Source organism: Mauremys reevesii, linkage group 17, assembly GCF_016161935.1.
Source record: "Mauremys reevesii isolate NIE-2019 linkage group 17, ASM1616193v1, whole genome shotgun sequence".
Lineage (NCBI taxonomy): Eukaryota > Metazoa > Chordata > Testudines > Geoemydidae > Mauremys > Mauremys reevesii.
The window spans coordinates 11,975,841-11,991,167 of record NC_052639.1 but is presented as its reverse complement, the minus strand read 5'-3'; the positions used below and the strand labels follow the sequence as shown (position 1 = coordinate 11,991,167).

General features: G+C 56.2%; 1 long non-coding RNA gene across 1 annotated transcript; it reads left to right on the top strand.

Moving 5' to 3' along the window:
- The first annotated feature begins 3,933 nt into the window (after window positions 1-3,933).
- Window positions 3,934-6,138, top strand: LOC120385139. The gene is made up of 2 exons (XR_005589291.1): window positions 3,934-3,995; window positions 5,924-6,138. It is a non-coding gene; the product is annotated as an uncharacterized LOC120385139 (long non-coding RNA).
- Window positions 6,139-15,327: the final 9,189 nt, after the last annotated feature.

Genomic DNA, 15,327 nt, shown 5'->3' with positions numbered 1-15,327 from the left:
TTCCCTAAGGGAGCATTTGCAACCACTACACTTGATGGTCCACGACTACACCTTCAAATTCCAAAGTACAGACATTCCCCATTTCCTTCAAGACTTGCAGACTTTTTGCTGTCTGGCTCTCTGTGCATGGAAAGCCACAGATGAGCTGACAGGGGGCTTCTAACATGCACTTCTCCCACAAGCTGCTGTGATCAGGTACTGATTAGTGCTCTGTGTTTCAGTCACAGCAGCTTCAGCTCAACTCTGAGTCATGGTAACCTTTCCATCAGCTCCAGACTTACCATTCAACACTTTCCAAGACTTAGCTGCAAGGAAGGGTCTCTGTGTCTTGAACAAGCACTTACAAGGACTGTGCAGTGAGGTCTTTTCTTTGTATGAGAAGAGATACAAAAAAGGAGCCTGACAGAAAAGCCAGGTTCTGCAAGGAGGAACTGTCAGGCCAAGCCAGGATCTCCTGGTGAGTAGGAAGGCTCTTTAGCTAGCTCTTCCCACAGAGACTGATTATGGTTACAGACCCATCCTGAAATTAGAACAGGATATTTTCAAACTTATTCTAACAGTAAAATAACACAATTCAACCCTGTTGGCACAGAGGAGAAATCACTCCATCATTTCATAGTTATTGCTACTGATCTCACTGACAAACTTCCTTTTCTCAAAAAGCACTGTGGTACCTTATAGACTAACAGATGTTCTGGAGCATGAGCTTTTGTGGGTGAATACCCACTTTGTTGGATGCTCTTTGCTGCTTTTACAGATCCGGACTAACACGGCTACCCCTCTGATACTCCCTTTTCTCAGGGCTGCTCCCAGCACTTTAGGGAGTTTTTCCTCTTCTCCCTTCCAGCTTCCCGGATGGCCAGTTTTGCTCTTTCACTTACATCCTTCACTGCTTTGGATGAAGCTGTGTTTGCCCCCAGTTTAATCCGTAGCTGAGACCGCAGGTACCAGCAGCTAGTTACAAAGGCTCAGTTCCCATCACCAGCAGTGGGAGGTTATCCAGGGCTGCAGGATTTGGCCCATGGACAGTCAAGGTGCTACAGCAGCTACATTCTTACGTGGTGAGTCCTGCAGCCTATTACCAAACTGCTCTGCCATAGTCTGCAGAGCGGCCTGACTTGCTGAGAATCAGCAGAGGAGAGACCCTGGAGTAGAGAAGGAAAATGTCCTCAGCAGTCACAGCCGGCAGGAGCAGCAGAGACTGAGTATCAGACACACTTTTCACCAGGACAGTAAATGTGCACAACCCCCCGATATATTCTCAATTCACTCCCCCTCCCAAGTAAGCCCTGTTCTGCTCTATTACACTCCCATGGGATGAGAGGGAAGGTCCTCTCATTGGTAAATAACTGGTTACAAGGTGGGAATAAATGGTGAGTTTTCAAAATGCAGAGAGGTCAATAGCGGTGCCCCCCAGGGGGTCTGGGACAAGTGCTATTCAACATATCCATAAATGATCTGGACAAAGGGGTAAACAACGAGGTGGCTAAATTTGCAGATGATCCAAAACTACTCAGGAAAGTTAAGTCCAAAGCAGCCTGCAAAGAGTTACAAAAAGAGCTCACAAAACTGGGTGAAAGGGCAACAAAATGGCAGATTTGTTGATAAATGCAAAGTGATGCACATTGGAAAATATAATCCCAACTATACATATAAAATGACGAGGCCAAAAATAGCTGTTGCCACTCAAGAGGGATTTTGGAGTCACTGCGGATAGTTCTCTGAGAACATCCACTCAGTGTGCAACGACGGTCAAAAAAGCAAAGAGACTCTTGAGAATCATTAAGAAAAGGATAGAGAATAAGACAGAAAATATCAGCAATTCAGTGGTGGGGGGTCCTTCCACTCTGGGACCCGCCGCCAAAGTGCCCCAAAGTTATTTTATTCAAATTTCCTGAATTGAGTTCATCCATTCAATGTTATGTGTCCCCACTAAAGCACGTGAATTCGGGGGAGTGCGTCCACAGTACCGAGGCTAGCATCGAGAGGTGGAGTGTAGCACTGTGGTTGCTATCCCACAGTTCCTGCAGTCTCTGCCACCCATTGGAATTGTGGGTTAAGCTCCCAGTGCATGTTGGGGCAAAAATATTCTCACAGGTGTTTCTGGGTATGTGCCGTCACTCACTCCTCCCTCCGTGAAAGCTACGGCAGACGCCATGCTGCCAGCATACGGTTCAGCACGGTGCACCGCCTGTCTCCTGGTATGTTGAATCCACTTCAAGTGTCCTCTCCTCTTTCTATCTACTCTTTCAACTAACCATTTTGCGCCGTTTCTCGGTCATCGTGAACAGAGCCACACAGCTTCCACCGCAAATTCTGCAGGTCCAAATCAAGTCTCTGGAGTACATCCATAGCTGGGATGGGTCATTCAGTTCCTTGCATAGAGCTTCATTTTGTAGCAAAGTCCCTCCAGCGGTATCTGCCGTCTCTCAATGGGTCGATTGTGTAGCTGATGGTCCTTAACTGGCCATCAAGCAGGCTAGGCAGAACTGACACCAACTTGTCTGGCTGGGGTGTTCCCCGGAAGCATAGCACAAGTTTGAAATACGGGCAGCATAGAGCTAATATTCATAACATCAATTTCAAAAATGATACACATCTAGAGATAGCATCATTATAATCAGCCAATCAGAACCTCTCCATAGACCCCTTACACGACAACCTTTCTACAATATTGTCTGCAAATATAGAACAGTGGTCACAATGGTGATCTACACAGTTACAGATTATGTCAATAACATCACAGGAGGTGACATGGCATCAGTGAGACTGATACTGGAATACTGCCTCCAGTTTTGGTGTCCTCATTTGAAAAGATGTTGTGAAATTGGAACTGGGGCAGAAAAGAGCTGCCAAATGTTCTGAGGGCTGGAGAAAATGCCTTCTAGTGAGCTATTGAACGAGCTCAATGCGTTTAGCTTATCAAAAGAAGATTGAAAGGTGACTTCATTGAAGTGTTGAAGGACCTTAATGGAGAGAAAAGATTGGCTATTAAAAGGCTCTTTAATCTAGCAGAGAAAGGCATAACAAGACCTAATGGATGGAAGGTGAAAAGAGACAAATTCATATTACAACTAAGGCACAAATATTCAACAGCGAGGATGTTTCACCACAGGAACAAGCTACCAAGGAAAGTGGTGGATTCTCCATCTCCTCATGTCATTTAATGAAGACTAGATGCCTTTCTGGAATGTGTTTGCCCCAAAAGTAGCTATTGTGTCGTACAAGAGGCCTGTGATATGCAGGGGGTCAGATTAGATGCTCTAATGGCTTCTTCTGGCCATAAAGCTGACTAATTTCTGAAAAACTGAGTGTAGCATTGGGAGCAGCGTCTCATGTTTTACTGTCTAGCCGGTTTGCTTCCTAGAACGAATGCTCCTTGAGTGGGGTGATCCACAAGGAGTAGCTTAAACCTCCAAAGTGCCTGGCCAGGGGCAGGACATTAGCACAGCAAGGGAGGGGGTGTGGCAGTGACATCACAAAGGCCTTTTGCAGCACCTCAGACTATTGGTCAAAGGTGGTGGGGAGGTGGTGACCTCACAGAGAGATGCTGACATCAGCCAGGCAGGACAGGGGCGAGGGGCCAGGGAAACCTCAGAGACCCCTGTGGCTTTGCTTCAGCAAGTCTCCCTCTCCAGGTCTCTCTTTGAGGACTGAGGGAGTATTGGGGTTCACGGACGTGAGCGCCAGGAGGAACCTCTTTCTAGTTTTCTCCTTCCCTTTTAGTGATTTTACTAGAGACCAGCCGTCCCTGTTTAGAAGGTAAGAGCCTCCTCAAGGGAAGGGGTGTCACAGTTCGGATGCTGGTGGCGCCCACCCCCACTGTAAGGAAGTTCCCGCCACCCTGCTCTGTGTTCGCAGGGCGGGAGAGAGCAGCATCCACAGCAGTGATTTGCTCCTGGCTGCCGGAGCAGAGCAGCAGACTCAGCTGTCAGAACTTCCCAGAGCGATGAAAGGGGAGGGGCCCATGGCTCTGTAGCAGGAATGCAGGGCAGGTGAGTTCACAGCGGGCATTGTGGGATACTGGCAGAGGCCAGTTATGGTGATATAATGAACAGCAGTGTCTACACTTACACTCAGCCACTGTAAGTTTGCTGGAAAAAGCTGTAGGCTTCTCGTCTAGGTGGTTTTATTTTGTCACCAAAACAGGGCAGTTTTGTTGCCAGACGTGGCATTGCAGTGTGTACAAAAGCCACAAGCTGCTGATCGAGGGAGCATAGTGTGTTTTTCACACACCTGAGCAATATAATTCTGCTGAAATAACTTTGTAGTGCAGACCTGGCCAAAGATTCACACATAGAGACAGCTTGCAAGGAAAATGTCACCTGCTCCTCTGCTTTGCAGAATCCAAACACAAGTAAAGCTTGTCAGCCTAGGTGGAAATGCAGGGAGTCAGGTGTGAGCAGACACTGTACTTTAGCCACAGTCAGGCACCATAGTTTAGCTGGTTAAAGTACCTGTTTTGTACTTGTTTTGTCCTGGGTTCAACTCCCAGTGGTGCCTTGTTGAGATACTTTTAGAACACCTGGTATTGGCTACTGTCAGAAGACAAAATACAGAGCTAGATGGATCTTTGGTCTAGCCCACTGTGGTTTTTCTTGTGGTTTAAATTACACTCACTGGCACTGATAATAGAGTTACTGAAAGTTTGGGAGTTAAGGGCTGATAGGTCAGTGGTCCAAGCCCCTCGCAGATGACCCCCAGGATCTGGGACAGGGACAGGTCTGGGCTCTCGCACCAAATGCTCATTGTGGCTGCCAGAATCTGTGGGAAGCTCATTTAGTTTACACCCAGGGTTGAGTCCTTGATTCACACATCAAGGATAACAACTCTTTGTTTCTCCTGCCCCAATAACAAGGAGACTGGGAATCCAACACCAGCCAAAAGTGATCATTTCGGCAAGCAACCCAAGCTATTTCCAACATACTGTAAAATCCACATGCAGACTCATACACGAAACCTTGCAAGAAAATCTTACTGTGGGTGTCTGATGCACCTGCTGCTGGAGGGATGGAGGGATCTGTGGGTGGGGATTGAGGGGCAGCATGAGGAGAAGGGGGCTGTGGCTGTGGGTTGGGTTTGAGGGGCACTGGGACTAGGAGGGGCTGTGGGGTGGGACAGAGGAGAAGGGTGAAGAGGAGCAGGCTCTGACTGGGAGTGAGGAGCAGTGAGTATAGGAGGGACTGAGAGTTGTGTTTGAGGGGCACTGGGAGCAGAGGGGACATGGGTTTGGGCTGAAGAGCATCTTCATTTGAGGATCCAGCAGGACAGGGGGAGACAGCAGGTGATTCTAATTCCTTAGGGATATTCTGTGTGTTTGTCTGTGTGTGTGTGTGTGTGCAGGGGAGGAACATGCTCTATGCCCAGAGGACTTTATTCCTCCAGCCTGCAAGGACAGAGGGGACGTCAAGGAGTTGCTCCTTCAATCCCCCCCACACAAAGGCCCTTCTTAGGAAAGGCAAAATCCCAAGGAGAAAGAGCAACACCCCAAAGAAGACTCCAGAAACTCAGATTTTTACAATCACGGTGAGAAGTGTATCACCTGACAAGGGACTTGAACCCGGGACCCTCAGTTTAAAAAAAAAACAGATACTCTGCCAATTAAGCTAGCCAGGCTCACACAGGAAAAACACAAGTTGGTGCAGAGGTGAAGCTAGTGAAGAAAAAGCGAGACAGACACAAGAGGGGAAACCTGCTGCTCTCTCTCTCTTCCCAGCCCTGGCCTGGCCTGGTATTAGTGCTGGTTAAAAAGAGGGGAAAATATCAGCATCTACCAGCCTCTCATAGCTGTACAAGTCTCAGGCACAATACAGAGGTGCCCATCTGCAAGTGCCGAATGGTTGGATTGGCTAATGCAGCCTGTAGATGTCCAGGGCACACTGGGATATCAAGCCAAGTGTCCATCACCATCATCATTTCACAGGGACAGAAAGGAGGGGAAGGAAATGGCCACACGACGGCAGCAGAACCTGAGAAATGAAACACAACTGGCTTCCGAACAGTGAATGAACCTGACTCCCGTATCATGAAAAGCCCAAAAGCCGTTTCTTTCTATGCCTGGGAGAAAAGAGTTCCAATCATTCCTGCCCATTTACTTTTGAATTATTTTACATTGTAAAGAAAATTGTAACAAAATGAGTCTGAACTTGAGCTGCCTGTTATTAAAAGCTGGTTCCCAATTCAGTTCCAGCTGCCCTGCTAGAAACACCCCCAGGTCCCCACTCACCCCAGGAAGAGGAAAAAGAGAAACCCCCACTGGGCACTGCCCTTGGCTCCAGGCTGCTGTCCCGGGGTGCGAGTGAGGACTGATTGTTTGCTGCTGTGTGGGGGGGATTTAACCCCAGTGGCCCAGAAGGTGCTGCCCTGGCAGAGGACTGGCATGGTGCTACCCCGTAACCAGCTCAGCACGCTGGCATTGTGAAGTGTGGATGGTTTCTTGAAGCCCACCTGTGTTTAACCAATCTGCCCTCCCCCCGGCACTCTGGGCGCAAGGAGGGTGAATAAAACCTGGATGCAAGGCCCTCCTGGTGGGCATTGCTCCATGGGCTGCTCTGGGCAGCTGCGCCCTCTCCCCTGCTGATGCAGGATGGGCCATCGGCCTGGATTTCCCGATTGCTGGGTTCTGGAAAAGAAAGACAAACCCACTGCGCCATCACTGAGCTCGGCTGTTGGGGTTTGAGCTAGAGCGGGACCGGGCAGGACCCAGACAAAAGCTCCAGCCCTGTGGGACCCGTCCACAGAGTTACGCGCCCAGCCCTGTTTGCCAAACGGGAGGGAATCAAGCCCGGCTGGGGGTGAACAAACGGCCTTTGCAAGAGGCTGTTTGAGCCAACACGGGCCCCTGTATCTCATGTCATGGAGTCAAGGCCGCCCAGAGGATTCCGGGGGCCCGGGGTCTTCAGCGGCGGGGGGCCCTTCCGTTCCGGGACCTGCCACGGAAGTGCCCCGAAGACCCGCGGCGGGGCCCCCCCGCCACCGAATTACCGCCGAAGGGGGACCCGCCGCCGAAGCGCAGCCCGGTCTTCGGCGGTAATTCTGCGGCGGGGGGGCCCCGCCGCGGGTCTTCGGGGCACTTCCGCGGCGGGTCCCGGAAGGGAAGGGCCCCCCGCCGCCGAATTACCACCGAAGACCGGGCTGCAGTTCGGCGGCGGGTCCCGCTCCGTCTTCGGCGGTAATTCGCCAGCGGGGGGTCGTTCCGCCCCGGAGCGGAAGGACCCCCCGCCGGCGAAGACCGGGAGCAGCAGAAGCTCCTGCGCCCGGCCCCGCAAGAGTTTGCCGGGCACCCCGGAGCGAGTAAGGGACCCTGCTCCAGGGGCCCCGAAAAACTCTGGTGGGGGCCCCCGTGGGGCGCGGGGCCTGAGGCAAATTGCCCCTCTTGCCCCCCCCTCTGGGCGGCCCTGCATGGAGTCCCCGGGCGATGCTCTGGAACTGCTCCCCACCAAGCCAGGCAGGACTTTGGGGAGCCTCCTCTCCCTTGGAGCAGACTGTCTGCAGGGCAAGAAGCTCCCACGGCTTCACCTCCTGGGTCTCTCCTTGGAGCATTCAGCATCCTCTGCCCCTCCGTGCGCTTCCCACAGTGAGTCCACCCAGGCGGGGTCCTGGGGGGGCCACAGGGTCCTGCACCCCCACTTTGCAGTCAGACATGACTCTCAGCCAGCCAGTAACACAGAGGTTTATTCGATGACAGGAACAGGGTCTAAAACAGAGCTTGTAGGTACAGCGAACGGGACCCCTCGGCCGGGTCCATTCTGGGGGGCAGTGAGCCAGACCCCCACGTCTGCCCTCACTCCTCATTCCCAGCCAGCTCCCAACTGCAACCCCCTCCAGCTCCTCCTCCTCTGTTCAGCTCCTTTCCCAGGCCAGGAGGTCACCTGACCTCTTTGTTCTCCCCCACCTTAGCATCCCCTGGCAGGGGGAAGGGCCCCGGCCATTAGTTGCCAGGACACAGAGTGTTGGCCAGAAACTGAGGGCCCCCCCCCACAGTATTCAGAGGAAACATTAAGAACAGTCCCACTTCGTCACACCTCGCCACCTAGCTGAGGGTGTTGTTGAAGACGCACCAGAGTATTTATAACTAACGTCGTCAAACATTTGGGTACCAAGTCCACTCCCCAGAGTCATCCCCAGGTTTCACAAATAACGTCTTAAAAGTTGGTTCTTAGGCTTAGAAAAATCAGACCCTAAACTTGGCGCCAGCAAAGTGTGTCAACACACGAGTTGGCCCATTGACTTCAATGGCCCCACAGACATACTTATGTGATTCACTGGATCAGGACCCTAAGCAGTGGATATTGGTGAAAGTTGGTTTCCCATTCAGTCCCCAAAAATGGTGCCAGGCCCCCGTTAGCCCCCCAGGCCACCCTGGACCCCATGTCTCCCTGAAGTGTGGGGCCGGGGCGGTTGCCCCTATTGGTCCTATGGACACAATGACAGTGGGTCCAGGGTGGCCTGGGGGGGCTAGCAGGGGGGCTGGCACCAGCAGCAGCAAGCAACCTGGCCCCTGCTTTGCCCCCTCCCAGCCCCCATTCCACCCCTTCCCCCAAGCCCCTGCCCCATCTCGTTCTGTCTTTTGCCTCCTCCCCCAAGCAATGCCGAGTGGGGCGCGCTGGGGCCGGGTGGGTCGCTCGCTGCTGCCTGTGCCAGCCCCCCACTAACTGCCCTGGACCCCACATCCCCCCAAAGCATGGGGCCCAGGGCGGTTGCCCCGGTCTGTCCTATGGACGGGTCAGCTCTGCTTGGATCCCTTCTGGACACCACCAAAAATGAGACAAACCTGGCGCCCACGGGTGGCACATGCAGGTTGCAGTCACCGCTGGGGGTGGCGTTGGGGGCGTCCCGTCTACCTGGCATAAGGAAGCACCTGAGCGCGGTTTCCTTGCAGCAGGAGAAGCTGAGCCCCCAGGCCAGACTCCGGCACGATCACTGGGAGGTGACGGACCTGAGCCCCGTGGGCTCGGACTCTAAACGCAGCCCTGGGGGGGGGGGCAGTGCCCCCCTGTGCTGGTGCCACCGCAACACCTGTGCGGTCTGATCTCCCCCGCCAGCCCCCTCAGGGACTGAGACTCAGTTCTCCAGCTCCCCGCCAGCTGGGAGGAGAAACTGAGCGATGGCGGCCTGCAGCCCCGTCACCTCCCCACTTAGTGCAGGGCCTTGACGTGCGGTGCCATCGTGTCAGGGCAGCGCCCCCCCCCCAACCCTGGGCCATCTCCCGGCCTCGTCTCCTGATGCCTGCAGCTCTCCAGGCCCCTTCACATCATGGTGCCAAACCGCCCCTCTGTGCCCCGAGCAGCGCCCCCCATGTCCCGCTCTGGGGCCGGGGCACCTCTGGCCAGAGGGTTCCGCCCCTCCTGGGCAGCAGGGCTGCGTGATGCTGCCCCAACCCCACAGCCTGCCAGCGCCCCTGGTCTCTTCAGTGCCCGCAAAGGGGGCAGGCGGAGCCCTTGGCTTTTCCAGCCCCCTGGGAAGGGGGCACCCAGGCAGCAGCTCTGAGGGGAAAGCTCCACCCTGGATCCCTCACACCGGCTCCTCCGGGCGGTCCCTGGAGCTCACCCAGCCCAGGGCTGCCGTTCCCAGGAGGATCCCGATGCAGGAGCCGCAAGGGGGCATCTGAGCTGGAGAGCAGCCGGCCCCGGGCCACGGGCCTCTTGCTAGCTCCAGCCCCGTGTCCTGTTCGCCTCCCACGGGGCTGGGGCCGCAAGGAGATGGGCGTCACCTGAGACCTAATACAACCCAGCCAGCGTCTCCCGGCCCAGGGTGACCCTATTCCCACCCCACTCTGCTAACGGCTCCTGCGCTGACCCCAGAACTTTCCTGCGGGCCTGGGGCTGTTGGCACCCACTGCTGGGGGAAGAGTGGCCCCGGGCCCCATTCCAACGAGCGCCCCTTGCTAGCAGGGCCTGGGCCCGGAGCCGCTGGGAGCTCCTCCCCGCCTCCCCTGCAGGGTGGTAGAGCAGGGCCAGGACTCAGGCATCCCCCGGAGCACCCTGGCTCGGCAGCTCTCCTGGCCTGGCGCTGCCCGAGCCTGCTGCCGCTTGGCTTTAGCGAGCTGCCCCTACCCCGCCGTGGGGCGAGCGCCGGGCTGCCCGTGGGAACGCGCGGCTCAGAGCCAGCTCCGGATCATGCAGGGCCTGGCTGTACCCAGCGCATGATCTTTTTCGCGGGTGTCCCTGGGCTCCCAATCCTGTTCTCCACCGTGCCGGGGCCGGCAGACGTGATCCAGCCCCAGGGCCGGAGAAAAGCAGTGAGCAGCCCCCCGGGGTGGCAGAGAACCCGGCAGCGCAGCTCCGAGCTGGGACCTGCGGGGACGGGGCTGGCAGGGCGCCCGCAGCCTCGGCAAACAGGCCCCCCGCTGAGCAGCGTCCGTGGGCCGTGGGGGCTGCGGGATGTGCCTGGCCACGCAGCGCCACCGAGGAGCTGATGTTTGCGCGGCGCTGTGCTGATCCCGCAGGGTGGCTGGGGACAGGGGCGGCTGCCCCCCCTCCCCCCATGGCTCTGCAGGAGGCCAGATGGGCCGGCAGCGAGGGAACAGGACCCAAAGGGACATGAGCCCAAGCAGCCCTTTGTCCCTGGAGTCCCCATCCCGCCCCCCATGGTGCTCCCAGCTCCTCCCTGCAGGGTTCCAGGAGCGCCCCCCCCCCCTTGGGCCCGGTGGGCAGCACATGTGCTGGCTGGGAGCCTGGGGCCGAGCCTGCTGCTCCCCGTGTTTCACGTTCTGAAAATATCCTGATGCCACTAGCTAAATCCCTGGCACGCCACAGCACCGCCCCCCCCCCGAACACTAATGGGGGGCTAGGATAGAGGGCTGTGAAATCATGACAGGTTTGGAGAAAGTGGGGGTCACCAATGAAATGACTAGGCAGCAGGTATAAAACAAACACAAGGAAGTATTTCTTCACACAACACCCAGTCAACCTGTGGAACTCCTTGCTGGGGGATGTTGTGGAGGCCAAAAGTATAACTGGGTTCAAAACAGAAGTAGAGAAGTTCCAGGAGGATGAGTCCATCAATGGCTATTAGCTGAGAGGGGTCACAACCCCATGCTCTGGGCGTCCCTAAGCCTTTGACTGCCCGAAATTGGGCCTGGACAACAGGGGATGGATCACTCAGTAACTGTCCTGGTCTGTTCATTCCCTCTGGGGCACCTGGCACTGGCCACTGTCAGAAGACAGGATATTGGGCTAGATGGACCATTGGTCTGACCCAGTCTGGCCGTTCTTATGTGCCCGGTGCAATGGTGGTGGCCCAGTGACTGACCACCGCAGAACCACCTCCCCCAGCACAAGAGACCATCCCAGCTGAGCCTGCCAGACCCAGCTCACCCACCGCCCCGGGCTGAATTCAGAGATCCCGGCATGGAGCTCCCCTGGAAGCCCAGGGCCAGAAATCTCCTTTGTAGCAGCGCTCCGCCCCCACTCCCAGCCCAATCATGGAGGCGCGTCTCTCCCTCTCCCCAGTGCCCGGGCCGGTGCTGCCATCACCTCCGTCCCGAGGCCCACGTTAACCCTGCTCGGCTATTCCAGAGTGGGCGACAGGGAGGCGCTTTCAGGAGCACGTCCGTGTTCTGGCTTGGGGGCAGGACCTCGCCTCTTGGCTCGCCAGCCAGGCACGAGCGCCGTCAGCACTGGAAGCAGAGAGGCCTTTACCGCTCTGCGCTCCAGGAATAACAGTCGGGTGGCAACTCAAACCTCCAGCACGTCCCTCTTTGGCATTTGCCATGACGATGGCAAATAACTCCCTTAGCTGGCGCTAAGAGGCTGGTATCCTTCCTCGTCTCGGAAATAGCTCGTTACTGTAGTGCCTGGAGAGCCTGGCTGAGATCCAGGGCCCCGACGTGCCAGCTGCTGCACAGGTAACCCACACACCTCCTGGGTGTGGTGTGTGTCCCAGCTACTGGCACCCAGACCACTTAGAGAGATTGATGAGTCTGGTCTACACCCTTAGCTAACAGCCCCTTGGCTATTCGCTCACAGAATCATAGACTATCAGGGTTGGAAGGGACCTCAGGAGGTACCTAGTCCAACCCCCTGCTCAAAGCAGGACCAACCCCCAGACAGATTTTTGCCCCAGATCCCTAAATGGCCCCCTCAAGGATTGAACTCACAGCCCTGGGGTTAGCAGGCCAATGCTCAAACCACTGAAGCTCCTGCACTGAGGTCCCAGGGTCGATCCCGCCCACCGGCGCCTGGGGTCTGTGGGTGTTACACACAGACAGAGTGAGAGCCAGTCCCTGCCCCAGAGCCCTGACAATCTAACTAGCCACGGCGGATGCAGGCAGGAATATCACTGCCATTAAGTAGCTGGAACTGAGGCCGGCCCAGATCCACAGAGAGATTTAGGCACCTATCTCTCATTGACTTCAATGGGAGTTAGGCCCCCAAATACCTTTGAGGATCTGGGCCCAGGGAATTGAATAGAACGTATCTCCTGAGTCCCAATCCAGTGCTTCATCCACAGCCCAGTTCTCTCGCAGCCTCTCCTGTGAGCCAGCCACTAGCGAGAGGGACGTCAGACTCTGAACCAGTGGGGAATAGCCAGGCTGCCCCCCAACGGGCCCCGTACAGAGCTGACAGGGGAGTTGAGCCTCTTTGCCCAGATCTACCCCCCAGCAGTTGGTGCCAGGGGTGGTTTTGTGGCCTGGGAACTCATTTCGCAGCCAGTCTGTCGCAGGAGGCTGTGGGGCAATGCAGTGCTCTGCCAGGGGAGCCGTGGCACCATCCGTGGGTGCAGTGACCCGCTTTGCAGGGCACAGGGCCACGGCTCCGTGCCACACAGGGCAGGCTGTGGGCTGCGCCTGTCGGGACATGGCCCCGGGGATGCCAGTTGCACCCACACAGCCCGGCTTGTTGGCAGGCCCTTGTATTCCCTGGCTGCATCGCTGGGCTTTGTGGGGGAGGGGGGCTGGCTATCTCCAGCAGGGCCAGGCTGTAAGAAACTTGCAGGCTGGGATTTGGGGTCGGGGGGACTGCAATCTTAGCATGCTGCAGTGGGTGCTGCAAACTTGAGCGGTGCAGCAACCCTGTGCGTCACCAGGTCACAACGGGGTGTGTGTGTGTAAAACGACCAAGAGAAGACGGCTGACTTTGTAAGTAGTGACTGTTCAGTTTGTCAACTGATCTTTCACTGCCTTTTTGTGTGTTCTGCATTACAGGTGGTGCAGTGATTTTTCGCTGCGTTTTGTGACAGTAACGCAAGGTGTGGAAAATGCTCCGTTGCAAGCGATGACTTGCCAGACAGCGACAGAGGGACTCGTTTGAATCCCACAAATGCACTAGGAAATTATTTGCATGTCATCCCCCCCCCACCCTGTGTGTTTGAACAGATGCTGGGAATCCATCTGGAAAGCGGGGATCCAGTAGCAAGCCCTGGCGAGTTTGTTTGTGTGTTTGTGTATGGTACGTGAACCGACCGCACCAAATCCACAACATAAACAAACCGTGGCCACAACTTCTGAACCCCCCAAATCGCTACTTCCTCCCAGTGTTCGCCTGGGGAATCCCAGAGGGCCTCTTCACTAGCTCAGTTACTCTGTGATTTCAAGGGCATCTGTTAAAGGGAACAAAGGCTTTCCCAGAGATTCCCATTGTGGTGTATTGAAAACTGTGTCAAAATTACAGGCTGCTGTCACTTTAAATCCTAAGGTTTTTTCCTAGCCTGGCTTGCAGGTGAGGGGGCTCTGCAGGGAAGCCTGCCATCTGGTTTTGGAAGTCAGTCTGCAGAGAGCCAGCCTAAAGGAAGGTGGGGTGAATTGTGCCTCTCTTGGGGAGCAGCCTGCTTCGTCTCTCTCTGGTTTGGGGTTCTTGTGCGTTAGCGATCTGGATTCTAGGAAATAAAGTGAAGTGACATCGAACCCTTCCAGCTAGAGTGTCTTGATGTTTTCATCTAACTTTGCTGTGAATGTGACATCATGGCCCACCGGAGAGCCGCAGCGCTCCAGAGTGAGCACCCAGCAGGTCACGGTTGTTTGATGAGGGGCTCACACACGACTCCTCCAGGTGCTGTGTTGGGAAGCTGCCCCCTGTCCCTGCTACTGCCCATGGAGCTCACCTGGGCTTGAGCTTAAACACCCCTCTCTGTGTCTGCACCAGGTGCTGCTGGTGGGGGGGGGGGTGTTCCGATGATGACGTGTTAATTACAACATGTCCGTTCACACAGCTCCTGTTCCTGGTGCAGACCCAGCGGTGGGGAGATGGGAAAGGCCTGGTTTCCAGGCGCTTGGGGGGAAGGGGTTGGCACGGGTGGTGGTGGTGGGGATTGCAGAAGTGGTGTTTGGCGGGTGTGTTTAATTCACTCCCCCATGTAAACACAAGAAGGACTAAGGCCAGGTCTGGAGTCAGACTCCATTCAGTGCATGAGGGGCAGGGAAGAGACATGTCCCTGGCCATCCTCCTTGGGATTCGGAAGGGCCCATCACCCCGGGATCGGGGCTGTCCGTTGCAACCGCTCCATAACGTGTTTGTGGGTGACACCCACGCACTTTTTGCAATGGAAAGTTTTTTCTCAGGGAACCAACCTGCCCGGCTGATGACCCTCCACCGGGTGCATCTCCGAGAATGACGGCAGCGCTGGTGAGGCCATGTTGGGCCCAGGATAGTCCAGAGACCAGATCTTTTCCCTACGTTTGCTCGCCAGGCAGTGAAATAGTTAACTCCGGTGCCTTTCACGCTGGCATCATTAGGGCGCGAGTTACCACCCAGAATCAGTTCACACCTCTCGGATGTGGCTGCTTTCCAGGACCGGCACTTGCATATTTTGGAAGTTATTTCTCCCCAGGGCAACCCCCCCGGTTCTTATCTAGCGCTTTCTACTGGCTGAGCTCAGAGTGCTTTGCCAAGGCGGGCGGGAGCATTATCCTCCTATTGCAGGGGGAAACTGAGGCACGGGGGGGGGAGTGACCTGTCTGAGGTCACCCAGCGGGCTAATGACAGAGCTGGGACTAGAACTCGGGATCGACCCCCGGCCCTGAGGACTCCGGGTCACCGAGCCCCTGCCCGGCTGTCTGCTGCCGGCTCTGGCTACCCGGGGGCAGGCTGCAGGCTCTCCCTCTCCGGAGCCTGCCCCGAGCACAGGGCAGCTATTGTGCCGCTCGCCCGCTCCCACCGCTGGCACCGTTCCCGGCTCCGTCTGCCTCCTGCCTCGCTACCGGCCAAACCTGTTTGCTTGGCTGCGAGGTCCTGTCCCCCGGGGAGCGGGGAGGGCGCGTCAGGGAGCGGAGAAGCCAGCGGGCAAGTCAGCGCAGCCCCACGCCCCGCCGGTGCCTCCCCCTCCGCCTGGCTCCAGCGCCCGCGCAGCGAGGGAGTCACACGCACACGCCAGCGGTGGCCCCCGGCT